This window comes from Natrix helvetica (genome assembly GCF_964273705.1).
Source record: "Natrix helvetica genome assembly, chromosome: 4".
In the NCBI taxonomy this organism is placed as follows: domain Eukaryota; kingdom Metazoa; phylum Chordata; class Lepidosauria; order Squamata; family Natricidae; genus Natrix; species Natrix helvetica.
This window is the reverse complement of record NC_138550.1, coordinates 55351000-55369312: the sequence shown is the minus strand read 5'-3', so window position 1 is coordinate 55369312 and position 18313 is coordinate 55351000.

The window sequence follows — 18313 nt, the reverse complement described above, 5'->3', positions numbered from 1 at the left end:
GTAGTCTTGAAATAATCCACTAGATGGCACCTCAGTTCTTCAACCTTCGTATTAATGTTTTCTGTAGTTTTCTAGATCTATTTGCATAATCTGCAAGCTCTACGCTTTCATTTATCATTTAAAAGCCTGTCAAATGCCTTCATTACTGTTTCTGTGCTCAAATACTACATCATCCTTGATAAATGACTTTGCAATATTTTTTCTTATGAAGTGAAACACTGCTCAGACTATCTTCTCATATTTAACCAGAAGTAATGTCTGTAATTGGCAGTTCATAATAAAATCATTTGAAACGTAGGTGCTTACCGAAGATGGCATCCTTGCAAGATATTTTATTACTTACTCTTACAACAAATGAGCTGTACATTCAAATTTCTCATTCCAAACCATTAATTTTTTCCCTTCTATACTATTATGAAGGAGAAGGATGTTGTTATAAGTTTAAGTTTAATATGGTTTTCTTCAGAAGACTAAAAAGGAATATATAATACATTTTGCTTATCATAAAAACTGCAAATACACATCTATATTCATGATGGATTTGATCCTGGGCATAACACCCAAACTGCTATTACCCATTCTCTCTCTCTCTCTCTCTCTCTCTCTCTCTCTCTCTCTCTCTCTCTCTCTCTCTCTCTCTCTCTCTCTCTCTCTCTCTCTCTCTCTCTCTCTCTCTCTCTCTCTCTCTCTCTCTCTCTCTCTCTCTCTCTCTCTCCCCTCCCTCCCTCCCTCCCTCCCTCCCTCCCTTCCCTCCCTCTAACATTTTCCAACAAGCAGAGGGTCTATTTTTTTATCAACTGAATATTCATATGTTGATTGTGATTAACCAACCAGCTTGATTAACCAACCATGGGATCAAAACTTTCAGGACTCATAGCAGAAACTGCAATGCAACATCTAGAAATTACAGCATTCCCACGAATACAACCAAAAGTATGTAGATGACAGCTTTCCCATAACAAAAAACAAACAACTAGAGAAGACATATGAAACTATTAGCAACATATTCAAAGGGACAAAATTCACAAGGGGAAGAAGAAAACAGCAACCCATTATCCTTCCTGGATAGCCTTCTCAGCAGAGGAATGGGGATAATTAGAAATACAAATCTATGGAAAAACCACCCAGACTAATCAAGCAACCTCCCATAACAGGAACTGTATATGAACATTGTTCAGATGGGCATAAAGACATTGCAGCAAGCCAGAATACCAGAAAAGGGAAATAGTTTGCCTATACAATATTTTCCAACAAAATGGATACCCATGCAAATTTATCAAAAGATGCTTGATGGCTAAACGCATTATAGCACAGGGGGTAACATGAGAACGCTATGAGAAGAATAATACTGCCATACATCAAAAACATTTCAGAAATAACCAACAGACTGTTATAATCACATGACATATCCCATTCCAAGTGGAGTCCCATGCCCTAGCTCAGCCCGTGAAATCCTCTATCCTTCCTTCCTAGATACACAGTCCTCCGTTTCACGGACATATATCGTAACTCCTCCCAATTTGCACCTGGTTACACCTTCAAGATCATCTCAATGGTCTGGAACCATCCCTCCCTACTTGCTTTTTAAGAGGCCTTTGGTCACACCCTTTATACTGGTACATTCACCCTCATGTTCTTATCACCTATGCCAATTCCACCCCTGGTTAGCCGTTTTTATCTTTACCTTTCACCTGATACCTCGATGCTCGTTACCGTTACCCCTCACCGGGGTAGACATCCCAGTCCGGGTGGCCCATGATTCTTGGCCAGGCATATTCTCTATATGGATATATAGCACATGAACCAACTAAAGCCCTCCAAACATCTCAAGTAAACAAAAGGATTGAATAGCCTAACAAGAAAAACCAAGAGTCATCTACAGCAGGGGTGTCCAACTCACGTCATCACTGCAGTGTCATATGATGTATCAGGACACTTTTTCCCCTCACTAAACAAGGTGTGGGAATGGCCAGTGGTTGACGCAACTGGCCCGCAGGCCGGGAGTTTGACAGCCCTGATCTACAGCATACAGTGCAAGGATTGTAACAGCCATTTTGTAAGGTAGACTAGCAATGCACATTCAGAAGGCTTGGTGAAAGCTTCTTAATTTCCCAACACATGGACAGATTTAATCATAGTTTCAGCTAGTAGACTGGAAGTATCCTAGACCAAGCTAAATCCAAAAATTCTAGAAAATTCCTGAAACACTGGCAAGTCAGACGTCAGCCATCAACATACTGTACAAAGCAGTACAATGACAATGGGAGACAATGAACAAGGAGGAAAGGAGAACAATTTTATATGAATACAATTTAAAATAAATCTTTAACATAATTTCTTGAGTTACAGCAAAAAAAAAAACATTCTGATAGGTCCTTTCATGTATCAAGCTATTTGCCAATTAATTTTATTTTTAATGATACTTCATTAAACTTGCATACTGTCCAACTTTGGCATTTCTTCTCTTACATATTTGCCAGGAAAACTTACAGAATTGTAGGATCTATCCAAGTTGATCCTATCTGGGATTGATTAAAAAGTGAAGACTCTGAACTGAATTGTTTCCGAGATTTTCTCTCTGGATGCAAAATGCCCATATTCTGAGTAGCTACAAAAAAGATCCAGCCAGTACTGTTTTAAACAAACAGGAACTAATATGCAGTAACTAATATTATCAATATGCAGCAGTAATATTTCTATATTATACAGCTATATGCAAAAGGTGAAATCCCCACATGCCAAGCCAATCAATCTCCTATATAAAATTCCGTCTCAAGTCTATTAAAGAGCAACTTATATACTGTATGTCTATAAGTGATACAGAATCAGGCAGATGGAGGAGAATAGAAAAAAGAAACCTCAGCCTAGACTGTCTTTAAGGCTCAAAAATACTTAAATACAAGAAAGAATAGAGGGTGGACCAGCCTGGGAACGTCACTCTTCCAGTCTTCATTCCCAGATTGAGTAAAACCTAATCAGTTTCCTGATTGAAATTCAGGACAAAGGACCCCAGTGCAACTGCACTGCCCTTTAAGAGTAATCTTAATGTTAAGAGTAATCATTTCACATAGTCAGAAGACGTTCAACTCACTTCCTCCTCTTTCTTACTTTGAACTTCTTTTGGTTTTAATTTGAACTTAATAAATTGTGATAAATCTGTTCAGTGAACTATGAGAAGATCATTCCTATATAACATTTAATATTCCTGGGGGCAAAAAAATAAAAACCCTTTTAGCCCATCCACGCCCATTTCTTTTCGCTGTGAATTCTTCATTGCTTTTCATTCATTAATATCAATGGCTCAAAATCAAAAGTGTGTGGGAAAGCCAAAAAATATTAAAATAATTTGTAGAATTGCATCTGAAGTTATTACTTGTACACACTGAATGAAAAACATCAGTTTATGTTAGCATTTTATATATTAAATCATACCTTGAATGGAGTACTTCTAGTGCCTGAACCAAGAACTGCAAGAAAATTGTCACTTTGAATGTGTATTTGAAGGACAGGTGTGATGAGTATATAAGGCATCCTCTGTTGTCTACTAGAATACATTTTCCATTTGGCTGGGAATTCTCTTTCTTAAAGAAGAATTTACTCTCCATTTAGTTGGAAGTTCCTCTCAAATTCTACTTCAAACTCTCCTAATTCATTGTTATGACAAGCTTTATTTCTAGGAAATAGAAGAGTACAAATACTCTCTTATATATTCAAAGAACAACGTATATGTTAAGCACTGATGAAATCTCTGAATTTTGCAATGATTTGTATTAAACATTGCATAACTACAATTCTGCCTAAACATTTTCTCTCTTTTTAAAAAAAGCGATCTTTTCTCATATCTGCCAAATGTTTGGAATAATCGAAGAGCCCAAGTAAAATTACAGGCTAATACTTGAATTAAATCCCAAAGTTCTTCATGATGACTAACCAATCCACACAATCCAGTGGCAGGCAAAACTATTTTTTTTTCAAATATGTTTACTATCATATAATATGATATTTGGAATTAATGATAATTTTAAGAAACTGTGGTTTTAATGTTTTCTTTAGTGTGGAAAGGAGCACTCTGAGAATAGTAAACACTGGTTTATCCCCAGTTGTTAATGTCTCCTTGGGCCAAATTCCTCCATTTAGGATCTGATAGACAGAATGGCTGATGGAAAAAGGGGAGGAGCTAAAATAAATCAATACGTTTTTGCAACTATCTGTGCAACGCAATTAGAAGCAGAACAACAAAACCAAAACCAAATGTTGTTGCACCATGACAAAATCCCTGTCACTTTTGTGAATGTAATGTACACAACCTTGACACCAATGAATCTGTTTCTCATCCTAAAAATTTGGCAGATATGTCCTCTCCACAAGAAGGCATTGATGCAATAATGTAACCTGAAACATTTTTCATAAGCCTATGGAGTAAAGATCCATTTTGAAATCAAAGGTTATGCTCTTTGGTGAATCAAGATCTGTGTTTCAAAGCCTCTGAAATTAGTTTGACTTTTCAAGTGAAATCTTGAAAAAATATTAAAAACATAATGAAGGAAAATGTCACCATCTGCTTTCCGATTGGCTTGGAAAGTGAAGTTGTTAATGGAATTTCATTCCTAAGTGTTATTTAATATATTGAGTTAAAGCTAAAGCATAACTGAATAAATACAAATGAATTTTATTCAATGCATTTTATCTGACCATAGTACACAGTCGGTGTAAGAAACAAAATCATTCCCTGAACATTTTTCAATTAGTTATACAGTCTTCAAGTATACTTTAGTCAGCTTAATTTTATCATTTTGTGTTGTACCACTGCTACATCTTGTACCCAGGTAAAATATTTTATCTTATCTAGAATCTGATTGCATTGAAAGGCCATATCATTCAAGATTGCCCTTTTGTCCTATCAGCAAATTAAGTATTCTTAACACTCTTTGCATTACAAGCTTGAGCCAGGAAGAGGCAATAGGTCCTTGTAATGGTAGAATTTATCAGCATGGAAAGAGACTCCAATTTCTCTTCATAAAATTGAACAGAAAACTACAGGCACAGAATTTAAAAACATGTTCCTGCATCTACATTTGTTTTTATCTTCATATAACAAGTAGATAAATGAGAAAACAAAGGGATTACAGGTATATGTGGGAACAGGTGGCTTGAAAAATGTATGACTTGGTTGTGACATATGGAGAGATTTACCTAAACGCATCTGAATCTGTTGTCTTTTGGCAGCTACATAACATTTCTACTGAATATCAGAATTGTGTATCTTCAAAAATATTTGCAGACTATTTAGTGCTTTTTAATACTTTTTAGGTTTTTCAAAGAAACCTATTGTTGATATGAGTCAGTTTATGCATGTGTTTAATACGTTAGATGCATTTATGTGGGGAGCATAACATCTGATTATGTTCCTAAATACAAGTGTCTTTTCTTGGTAGCATTACTCCAACACAGTGACATGTTTGTTTTGTATCATCAAATGTCTAATCTCAGGGACTCCAGAAATCTATTCCCCAAAATGCTATTCTTGTCACTCCATGTTCCAATGATAGGCACGGATGGTAGCTGTGCTGCCCACCAACAGAGGTGGAACAACAAAAGGTGAGCAGATACATGTGCAAAATTGGTTGTGCAAACTTTGGGATAATAAATGTCCAGAGTTGTTTCAATACGAAATGGGTGGCAAACAAATTTAATAAATAAATAAAAGAAACTCATTTTTTCATCTTTGTAAACTAATAGAAGGTGGCTTACACAGGATCAAAATGAAGAAGCAAATATAACCAAAAATTCTAGTTTGAATACATGGACACCTAAAGGAGTGTTTAATGGTGTTTAATGTTAACATAAGATATCATTGCCATATCTTTTACTGAAATAACAAATTAACTTTAGTTAATTTGAAGACATGGACACCTAAAGGAGTGTTTAATGGTGTTTAATGTTAACATAAGATATTGTTGCCATATCTTTTACTGAAATAACAAATAAACTTTAGACCAATTGTTGCAGGTTCGTGATGTATGTATTCTGCTGGGCTATATTCATATTTTTGGGATATATTTTAGATTGTATCAATTGATTGTTTCCTGATTGCTTATTTGTACCCTGTGAGTATCATTAAGTGTTGTACCTTATAATTCTTCACGAATGTATCTTGTCTTTTTATGTACACTGAGAGCATATGCACCAAAGATAAATTCCTTGTGTGTCCAATCACACTTGCCAATAAAGAATTCAATTCAATTCAATTCTTCAAAAACTGTGTACCCAGAATAGTCAAAAGAATAATTGTAAAATGGTGCAAGTATAGATTTATATCTGATTTGTAGAAATGAACTATTGATATGAAGTGCCTGTCAACTTTGAATTGGGTTATTTACAGAGAAAGTAGGAAAGAAGAGGACTCTCAGGCAATTGGTCAAATTTCAAGGATTTTTCTTGTTGTTTATTAAACCATTTTCAGTTTTTTTTCCCCTTTTAATTTTGAAGTTATTTCTTTAAGGTGAAGAACTGACTGGTTAATTAGTTTGGTATAATTAAATAGTGATTTTCAAAAAATGCCTTGAGGCAGTTTGGGATTGAAAGTACAAGGAAGGGAATAATGCCATTGGGACTTGACTTGTTGTACCTTTTTGCAGCTACAAACACTGCTAATATGAACAGCACACTGTATGATTCACAGTTTGTATTTCTCATAACTAAGCATGCCTTGTGTTGCTCCAGATGATGTATGACCATAGGATATGGCCACATACACAAAAGTAATGTTATACTGACTTGTTGCATTATGTTTATTACTCCATTTCTCTAAACAATGAACTGTGTTTTCCACAATAATGTAAACAAAAATATTTTCTTTTGCTATATTCTCAGGGTGTTTCCTAGGATGTTCTTTCCCCCAGCAATGACTTTCTTACTGTGCTGATGGATTGGATTTTGTTGATATATTATTTCTGTAGATAAGGGGAAAAAATGGAGGCACCTAAGAAAGCAGACACAGAGCACTGAACAAAAACGCATATACTATTGTTAAGCTCAAATAATAATAGCAATGGGTTGTCACCTGGGTCAAGAAGGACTGTGCTAGGGGTTGGATTTGCTGGACATTTGGTGACAAGTGGTGTGTAGAACTCGGGGCTGTTGACTGAGCAGCCAGGGCCAGCAGCTACAGGACTGCTGGAAGAAAAGTTGCTTATCATCGCAAATATACAAAGACATAGAAACATAGATATAACAATAGTAATGCATGGGAATAACTGCAAGAAATACCTTTTGCTTGCAAGCAAGAACTGGTGAGGACACAAAACAGACTAAATAATAGAAAAGGAAGAAACTGAAGTGCTCTGCAACTTTAGAATTCAATCAGACAAGCACATGCCACACAACACTCCAGGCCTAATAATTAATAATAATAATAATAATAATAATAATAATAATAATAATAATAATAATAATAATAATAATAATAATAATAATAATAATAATATTTTATTTGTTAGCCGCACCCTCTCCCGAAGGACTCGGAGCGGCGTACAATAAAAACACATAAAATACAAATATAGACAGTACATACACATAAATATAGACGTATACGTGGAGGAGGTAGACAGATAGATGGAGATAGAATTAAGATTGCAATTTAAAATCCCCTAAGTAAAATTACAAGATTAAAAACCCGTCAGGAGCGATATGATCAAACTATGGTTGAGCCAGGCCAGCTACTTGGAAAAGGTGAGTCTTGAGCTTTGCACGGAAGGAGCGGAGGTCAGAGGTGGTCCTGATATCCGGGGGGAGGTCATTCCACAGGGCTGGGCCCGCCACAGAGAAGGCTCTGCTCCTAGGCGCCACCCCCCGACACTGTCTGGTGGACGGCACCTGGAGAAGTCCCTCTCTGTGCGAGCGAATTGGTCGCAGGGATGTATGGGGCAGGATACGAACCCGCAGGTAGCTAGGTCCTGTGCCATGGAGCGCTTTAAAGATCGTTATCAAAACCTTGAAACGCACCCGATAGACCACAGGAAGCCAGTGCAGCTCGCGCAGGAGAGGTGTCACATGGGAGTACCTTGTACTCCCCATAATCACCCGCACGGTCGCATTCTGGACCAACTGTAGTCTCCGAGTGCATTTCAAGGGAAGCCCCATGTAGAGAGCGTTGCAGTAGTCGAGGCGAGACGTCACCAGCGCATGAGTGACTGTGCGTAAGGCATCCCGGTCCAATAGGGGGCGCAATTGGCGCACCAGGCGAACCTGGTGGAACGCCCCCCTAGCCACAGCTGTCACATGATCATCCATGGACAGCCGGGCATCCAGGAGGACGCCCAAATTGCGCGCCTGCTCCACGGGGGCCAGTTGTACGCCCCCGATGGCCAGAGATGGAATTAACTGGTTGAACCGGGGGGCCGGAACCCACAGCCACTCCGTCTTGGAGGGGTTGAGCTTGAGTCGGTTGTCATCCATCCAGACCCGTATGGCTTCCACACACCGGGACATCACTTCGACGGCCTCGTTGGGGTGGTTCGGGGTGGAAATGTACAGCTGAGTATCATCAGCGTACAGATGATATCCCACCCCGAAACCACGAATGATCTCACCCAGCGGCTTCATATATGTGTTGAACAGGAGTGGCGAGAGGACCGACCCCTGTGGCACCCCACAAGTAAGGGGGCTTAGGGTCGACCTCTGCTCCCCTGCCAACACACGTTGCGTCCGGCCGGAAAGGTAGGAGCCGAACCACCGCAAAACGGTGCCCCGAACCCCCAACCCCTCCAGTCGGTGCAACAGGATACCATGGTCGATGGTATCAAAAGCCGCCGAGAGATCTAATAGGACCAGGATAGAGGAACAACCCCTATCTCTGGCCCTCCAGAGATCATCCACCAACGCGACCAAGGCCGTCTCCGTGCTGTGCCCGGGGCGAAAGCCGGACTGGCGCGGGTCTAGATAATCTAGATAATTGTTGATAAGAAAGTCAAGAAAGTTTGAATAGTGGACATTGCAATACCTGGGGACTGCAGAATAGAGCGAAAGAATTGTAAACAATCACTAAAGATCCACAAGTAGAAGTAGAATGACTGTGTGAAAAGAAAGCAAAACTAATATAAATAGGCACCTTGCGTACAATCCCAAAACATCTGGGGCACCAGCTAAATACCACTGGCATTGACAAAATAACTATCAGTAAATTGCAAAAGGTGGCTTTACTTGTAATAGCTTATATTCTACAACAATACTTTTAATACTATCAAACAATATATTGGGAAGGACTTGATAGATGACAGAAATGCCAAATCCAATCTAAACATCTGACTGACTATGCGACCAATCAAAATAATAATATTTTTGCAATATTTACTTTTGTCTAAATGGTAAATTGAATTGAATTGAATTTATTAGATTTGTTAGCCGCTCCCTCTCCACGAAGGGACTCAGGGCGGCGTACAATAAATAAAAAGCACACATTATACAATTAAAACATTTCACGGAGGAGGTATCAAAGTCGCACAATACAATACATAGAAATAGTCATAATAGGATTAAAAATTAAAATCAAGTGAAAGAGCTGAGACACTTTAATGGAGGACCTGATTGAGCTAGTGATGGAAATTATTCAATTAAGAAGTAGAAGACTTACCAGCTTTCTAAATTAATCTTTTCCCCATGCTCATACAGATATTGATCATACAAATTTTGTACAGATTAACAAAAGAGGTAACTTTTAATAACATGAAGCAGAAAAAACATTATAATAATTCAAATGAATTCTCCTCTAGAAAGGATCCATGAACAGTTTTTATTTTCATACTCACATTGTTATTGATCATTCCATTCTTGTGAAGGATTTAAATTTCTACTCAATTTCAGAGAGACTAGATGTTCTTCCTGTATTGTACAGGGGACCAAAGACAATATCAGATGAAACAACAGATGTGCCAAGCTAAACGCAAGTGCAGTACTTTTTTTTCCTTTTTATCCAAAATGATCTTCTATAGTAAAGACATTATGAATCAGGCTCTTTAGGTTGGCAGTGGATGAAATACTCACCTGCATAATCTTGTTTTCCTCTGTTCGTTGCCTGTGGTTATGTTAACTGCTGGGCAGAAAAATCCAAAGCTCTTGAAGGACTCTGAACAGCAAGCCGCCAAGAAATCGAAAGCTTGCAATAGATGGATGGAGTAGACTGACAAAGAAGTGGTTCTTACATTTATCTGGTTTGTCCTAGAATCTTTTAAAAAATCCTCCACATCAGATTTAACATTTTCCACAAATTGAAGATTACAGAAGAGAAAATTCCATAAAATCCACTATAGGATTCTAAAAATATATTTTCCCCAATCCATTGTTAGAGTTTCTGACATAGGGAAAATTGAATTCCATGGTTGCAGGGGGAGAAAGGCTTAGTGGTAATGTTGGATCTCTTTCTGTAAAATGTATACATTCTCAGTTTCATTTGACAAGTGGACATCTGATTAATCCTCTATGACGTAGGTCTATTTCCATTGTTCTTCATTCCCAGCCTTGTCTCCCATTAAGTAACAACATTGGTTTGCCTTCAATTTCATCAGTTTTATGGACAGTGCTCATGTTTCCTCTGTTCCCATATCTGTGCCACTCCATTTGCTCTGAAATAAAACTACCCGGGAGACCTTCATCCTTACATTGTTCTCACTTCATTTCTTTCCTTCATTCCTTCCTCAGTAATAAGCTCCTTTTTTTTGGCAGTGCCTTTCCAAAACTTCTACTCTTTCTCCCATATAACAGGCCAGTATCTAGTATATTTACAAATCACCAGGACAGAGCTATCTGATTTGATACATTAAAAGGAATTCTGTGGTTATATCAACATGAGGTATGGTGTAAATTCAAGTGACATTTGAAAACTCTGCTAACCAGGCAAACATCCAGTGGATTAGAAAAACCTATCACTTGAAAATAGAAGGAAACATAATTTAATTAATGTGAAAATGTCTTCTATTCCTAATCTTTTTGTAAAAGAGTGAGACTCTTTAATGGAGGGCCTGATTGAGCTAGCAATTATTCAATTACATTTCATGCAGAGCTAGAAGATTTAACAACCTTCTAAATTAATCTTTTCCCCCTGCTCATACAGATATTGATCATACCGATATTGAACATATTAACAAAAGAGGTTTCTTTTAAGAACATGAAGCTGAAAAAAAGCTAGTACAACTCTTAAAAGAGAATGATCATCTGAATGGTCATTTACAGTCCTTGGGCTTCATTTATAGGATATTCCCATTACAATTAGGAAAAAAATTGTTTAAAACATATTAATACCTTCAGCACATTTTCTTTTAGAAAATTATTGCAACTTTCTCTTATATTTTTATATATGGAATAATGTTTAATTTAACCATGAGATGAATGTGTCAAAAAAGAAAACAAATGAACACGGATAGGGTAATTTAACATCATTATAAAAAGGAAATGAAGAAGTCAATATGTTGTACTGTAAAGATTATGTAGGAGAGTATCTCCAAATTGAGCCATAATTTTGATATTTCTTTAAAAACTCAAACTGAGTTTGACAACCATTAGATAAAATTGATTCATTATGAACTGCTCAACAATTCACAGTTCCATATTCCGCTATATTATTTCACAGTCCTTGGGATAATTTACTTTTTTCGCACTGCTTGCTCATGGCTCTCTGAGAAAACAAAAGAAAATTTAATGTTTGCATACAAAGGAGGTTTCAATCACAGAAACATTGACGTGAACCAATTTGGATTATTTCCAACTTTCATTGCAAACAAGTATAGATACATTTAATAACTCTTCACCCCTATATGGTTAGAAACAGATATCTCCACATCCCATATCCCATTCTTTCTTTGGCATTGGTGACAGCTCTCCTATTAATGAACTTCCCCGCCTCCTCCCACACACCACGCCCCAAAGGCACTGTGATGGATTTTCAAAAGCTTGTAGGTTTTTCCAAAAGGCTTTTGGAGCTAACTGTAGAGCTACAGAAATATATGTATATGTATAGGTGCATATTATTTTCTTGTTATTTGATATTACTTACCTTTTTGTTATTAAAGTTTATTTTTTTAAAATTCCTGTTGCTAGTCTAGAATCCACAAGGATTGACATTGTAGATGAATTTTGGTTTTTGAGACATCTTTCTTTCCTGAAACTGATGAAACACTTTGATGAGAGTATGAGGATAAAACTTTGCAGTGAAGTAACTTTTCAGAGTGCCACGTGCTTTTAAATATGTAAGGTAATTTCTGCTTTTTGCTTTCACAACTGATTTTTGTGCTATAGATTTATGTGTGACAATGCTTATTCATTCAATTAATCATTTTTATCCTAATCCAAGTATTCTCTCAATCCAATTTGGATTACTTCGTGTTCTTACCCCATTCTTTGTTTTCATAATTTACCTATTCCATTTTTAATTCTGTTTAAAAATAGTATTTTCAATTGTGATAATTTTCACTTAGTCATTCTCCCCCCTTTTATCCTACATTAACTAGCTTCTGCTTTGTTCAGGGTTCTTTATTATGAATTGGTTTAAAATATATCTTTGTCTCTCTCCTTTGGTCTTTTGGCCTTGCCAAGGTGTTCCCCACAATCTGATCTGTCAGTCAAATTGAATCAGTCAAACTAATAGTCAGAGAAAATCAATTGCTAAATAATTTTTAAAATGTGAGAAGATTCACTAATTGGGTGAACTTTGAAACAAAGGAAGGGGTGGATCCATTTTGTCTTTCTGGGCTAGCTCAAATCAGATAAAGATACACACACACACACACACACACACACACACACACACCAAGCACAGAAAGTAAGTTGGACATTCAGGAAAAATATAATAAATTTCTCTATAACACATATGGAGAAGTGGAGCTAGATGCAAATTAGAATTGGGGGGTTTCATTCTATAGAAAATTATTTGAACAGTGTGCCTTAGTTGCATTTTCCTATTTGGGGAGTGAGTCTGTATCTATGTCTGTATGTATTCTTGGTTCCAGTTATTTTTTTTTCTCTTCTCCTTTTGCTTTTCAACTTCTGTTCCTTAAATTATATACTAATATTATATACTAACAGGGGTGAAATGGCTGATGGGGTGGAACAATTTGGGGAAACAGTGACCATGTTATATTAGAATTCACCACAATGCAGGCGCAAGTAAATGAATAAAGTCAGACTAGTGTCCTAGAGTTTAAGAGAGCTGACTTCAATAAAGTTAGACAGAAAATAGGAAATATTTCATGAGTGGTGATGCAGTAGTTAGAATGCAGTATTGCAGGCTAACTCTGCTCACTGCCAGAAGTTTGATCCTGACAAGCTCGATTAGCCTACCATCCTTCTGAGGTTGGTAAAATAAAGACCTAGATTGTTGAAGACAATATGTTGACCTGTAAACTGCTTAGAAAATGCTATATAAAGCACTATGAATTGGTATATAAGTCTAAGTGCCATTACTAAGTCCAATTCTTCTTCTTCTTCTTGTGCCATATCCATCATCAGATGTTGCCGATCATGTTGGCCAATTGCTAGAGGAAAAAAGGATACTTGGAAAACTCTGAAAACAAGATAATAAAGGCCCAAATAAAAACAATACCACAGAGGGGGGGAAAACAAGAGACCACCACAAACAGCTCTCTGACGAATAAGGGACAAAAAGGAAAAATATCAAAATGGAAAAAGGGGCACATAATTTGAACACAATACCAGGAAATAGCCTGAATCTGCAAAGATGGAATCAGGAAGGCAAAGGCTCAGAATGAACTATAATAATAATAATAATAATAATAATAATAATAATAATAATAATAATAATAATAATAATAATAATAATAATAATAATAATAATAATAATAATAATAATAATATAATAATCAAACAAATGCAAGTATTAGAAATAACAACTGAGATGGTCAAAAATCGAGTAAAAAAAGTAAAGAATTGGACATCACCTGGAAATGACCAATTACATGGTTTCTGGCTCAAATATCTGACCAGTTTACATGCAATATTGGCCAGGCAACTGAATGAAATTTTACAAAATGGTCAAATTGATGAATGGTTGACAACTGGAAAAACATACTTGATTCAGAAAGATGCAACTAAAGGAACAATACCTAAAAACTACAGACCAATAACATGCTTGCCAACAACCTTCAAATTACTCATAGGCATTATGGAAGATAATATTATGGATTATTTGGAAACAAACAACATCTTGCCAGTAGAGCAAAAAGGCAATAAAAGAAGGAGCAGGGGCACAAAAGATCAGCTCCTGATTGATAAAATGATATTAGAAAATTGTAAGAAAAGAAAAACAAACTTGAATATGGTCTGGATTGATTATAAAAAGGCATTCAACTCATTGCCACATAGTTGGATCATAAAATGCTTAGAAACAACTGGCATTAGCAAAAATATTACATCCTTCACTGAAAAGGCGATGAAACAATGGAGAACTGAGTTGGCAGTAGGGAATGAGAACTACGGAATGGTTAATATCAAGCGAGGAATTTTCCAGGGTGATTCACTTTCACCTCTTCTCTTCATCATCGCGATGATCCCGCTATCGGTAATTTTTTAAAAAATGAAATTAGCCTACCAAACAGCCAAAGAAGCTGAAAAAATTTCGCATTTATTATATATGGATGATTTGAAACTCTATGATAAGTCAGAAATAGAAATCCAATCACTGACAAACACAGTCCGAGTATTCAGCACCGATATTTCAATGCAGTTTGGCATGGAAAAATGCGCCACTGTATCCATAAAAAGGGGCAAAATCACTGCGTGTGAGGGAATTGAAATGCCCAATGGCCAACTAATTAAATACAGCGAAAATGAAGCCTACAAATACTTAGGCATTCTGCAGTTGGATAACATCAAACATGGAGAAGTAAAAACTATTGTCAGGAGAGAGTACACCAACAGAGTTAGGAAAATTTTGAAATCTAAATTAAATGGTGGAAATACAATCACGGCCATAAATACCTGGGCAATACCCGTTATAAGATACACAGCTGGTATAGTTAACTGGACACAAGCTGATTTGGACATTTTGGACCGAAAAACCAGGAAACTAATGACAATGCACTACAGTTTACATCCACGCGGTGACACTGATAGACTATACCTGCCCCGAAAATCAGGTGGCAGAGGATTATTACTGTCTTCCAGAGTCGTCTCCAGTGGTAGGCGGGGCGGCATGTCAGCCCTTGGGCTATCATTCATGGGGGAGCCTGTTCATTGCCACACCCGCTTGGCCATGCTTACACGCCACCAACACTGCCACATTGATGTTGACTCTCTGATGTTGGCGAAGCCTGTAGCTGCATGTGGCTCTGCAAGGCTTCCCTCACTATTCTGCAGTCACTCTTCTACTTGGGTGCAACTGCCTCCTCAGAAGTAATTCTTCTACTCGAGTGCAACTGCCTACTCTGCCATAACTCTTCTGCTTGGATGCGACTAACTAGTCTTGGGTGCAACTGCCTCCTCAGAAGTAATTCTTCCTCGAGTGCAACTGCCTACTCTGCCATAACTCTTCTGCTTGGAGGTGATGGGAGTGTATCTGGGTGAGCTGGGTGAGGTAATGGATATGAGTGATGGTGTTAACTTCTTACTTGGATTTGCTTAACTGTAGTGCATTGTCATTTAGTGCTGGTTATCACGTAATATTAGACAGAGATAAAGTTTTTCACCAAACAAACTGATTCTCTGTTTGTATTCAATATGAATGCCGGAACGTGACATCAGTATTCAATCATCTGATGGAAAACAGTTTGTATCCAATAGAACAAAAAGGAAATTATAAAAAATCAAGAGGAACAAAAGATCAGCTGCTCATAGACAAAATGGTACTAAAAAATGCAAAAACGAAGAAAAACAAATTTAAATATGGCGTGGATTGATTACAAGAAGGCATTTGATTCATTACCCCACAACTGGATTAAAACCTGTCTGGAAAACTTTGGAATCAGCAAAAATATCTGTACATTTTAAAGCAAATATGCAAAAATGGAAAACAGTTCTAATAACAAATGGGGAGAACATTGGTGAAGTCAACATCAGACAAGGAATCTTCCAAGGGGATTTACTTTCACCACTACTGTTCAACATTGCATTAATCCCACTGACAATAATCCTATGAAACACAAAACTGGGATACCAAATCTCAAGCCAACATGGCAAGATAAGCCATCTACTATACATGGATGACTTAAAATGTATGCTAAAAGCCCCACTGAACTTAAATCAATATTCAACACAGTTCAACTGTTCAGCAGTGACATCAAAATGAACTTTGGGCTTGAAAAATGTGCTATATTATCCATGCAGTGAGGAAAAATGGAAAAAAACAGAAGGAATAGAACTGGGAAATGGAAATATAGTGAAAGCATTAGCAAAGGATGATGGTTACAAGTACCTAGGCACATTGGAAGCAGATAACATCTTGAATGGAAAAGTCAAAGAGTCAACACAAAAGGAATACATCAGGAGGGTCCGCAAAATATTAAAATTAAAGCTGAATGCTGGAAACATAATTAAAGCCATTAATAAATGGGCAGTTCCAGTGATACGTTACTCAGCTGGAATCATCAACTGGACTCTGGCTGAACTGGAAAATCTAGATCAGAAAACATGCAAACTTTTGAATATATACCACGCTTTACATCCACAAAGTGAAATTGGCAGGTTGTACCTGCCAAGAAAAATAGGGGACAGGGGGCTATTGCAAATCCACCAAACTGTAGAAGAAGAAAAATGAAGTTTGAATGATTATGTGAACCAAAGTACAGAAAAATTGCTGCAGGCTGTGAAAACGGAGAACAGCATAAAAACAACAGAAACAAACACAGAATATAAGGAAAAGCAGCGGGATGACAGATTAAATAGATGGAAAACCAAAGCTTTGCATGGACAGCACTTGAAAAACATTGAAGGAAAATGTGATGACAAGTTGACATGGACATGGCTTGAGATGGGAACTATCAAGAAAGAAATGGAAGGTTTAATACTGTCTGCTCAAGAACAAGCACTACAAACTAATGCCATGAAAGCGAAGATACCAAAATCCATGGACAACCCAAACTGCCGACTTTGCAATAACAAAGTCGAAACTGTTTCACGTTTAATATGTGAATGCAGCAAAATTGCACAAACTGATAACAAAGCTAGACATGAGCGAGTTGCTAAATTAATCCAGTGGTCATTAAGTAAAAAATATGATTTACCTGTATCCAGAAAGTCATGGGAACATAAAGTGGAAAAGGTTATCAAAAATGAGAAGGTGAAGATCTTGTGGGACTTTCGAATACAAATGGATCATCATTTGGAGCACAACACGCCAGATATCATAGTTGTAGAGGGCTGAAGTGTACAGTTTATTGATATTGCTGTTCCTGGAGATGCCAGAGTCGAAGAAAAAGAACACTACTACTACTACTACTACTACTACTACTACTACTAGTAGTAGTAGTAGTAGTAGTAGTTTTCTTTCAATAAGGAAAAAGAAGAAAATCAAGGGAATGTGCCAGTCCACTAAGCTGAGCTGTTGCTTCAATCTTCCAAAAGAGGAAAAAAGTGGACCCAGGACTGGATCCCCATAGACTGAGGTTGGCAATTAGGTTGACATCAATATCTGGAAAAATCCTGGAAAAGATAATTAAGCACTGGATTTGTGAGTACATAGAAATGAACAAGGTGTACAAGGTAAAGTAACTAAATTAGTGAAATGCTGGAACATAGTATACTTGGACTTGGACTTCAGTAAGGTATTTGACAAAGTAGATCACAGTCTGCTTCTTGGTAAGATAGAACAATGTGGGATAAACAGTACCATCACCAGATGGATTTGCAGTTGGCTGACCAACTACACTCAGCATGTAGTCCTCAGTGGAACTACATGGAGGAAAGCATGTAGTAGGCTACCTCAAAGTCTTAGAACCAGTGTTCTCAACATCTTCATAAATGACCTAGGTCAGTGATGGCAAACCTTTTTGTTGTTGGGTGCCAAAAATGCAAGGGTGCATGTGCCAGAACCCATAACGCAAAGCGTGCCCCCACATGCACATGCATGCACATACACCCCTCACATGCGCTGAACTGCTCCCATGCCGGCAGAATATGGCTCCGTGTGCCACCTGTGGCACGTGTGCCATAAGTTCGCCATCATGGACCTAGGTGAAGAGATTGAAGAGCTACTCAACAAATTTGCAGATGACACAAAGCTGGAGGAAAATGTTAACACTTTGGAAGATAAGTCTCAAAATCCAGAAGAATCTTTACAGACTGGAGCATTGGATCCTATTCAACAAGATGT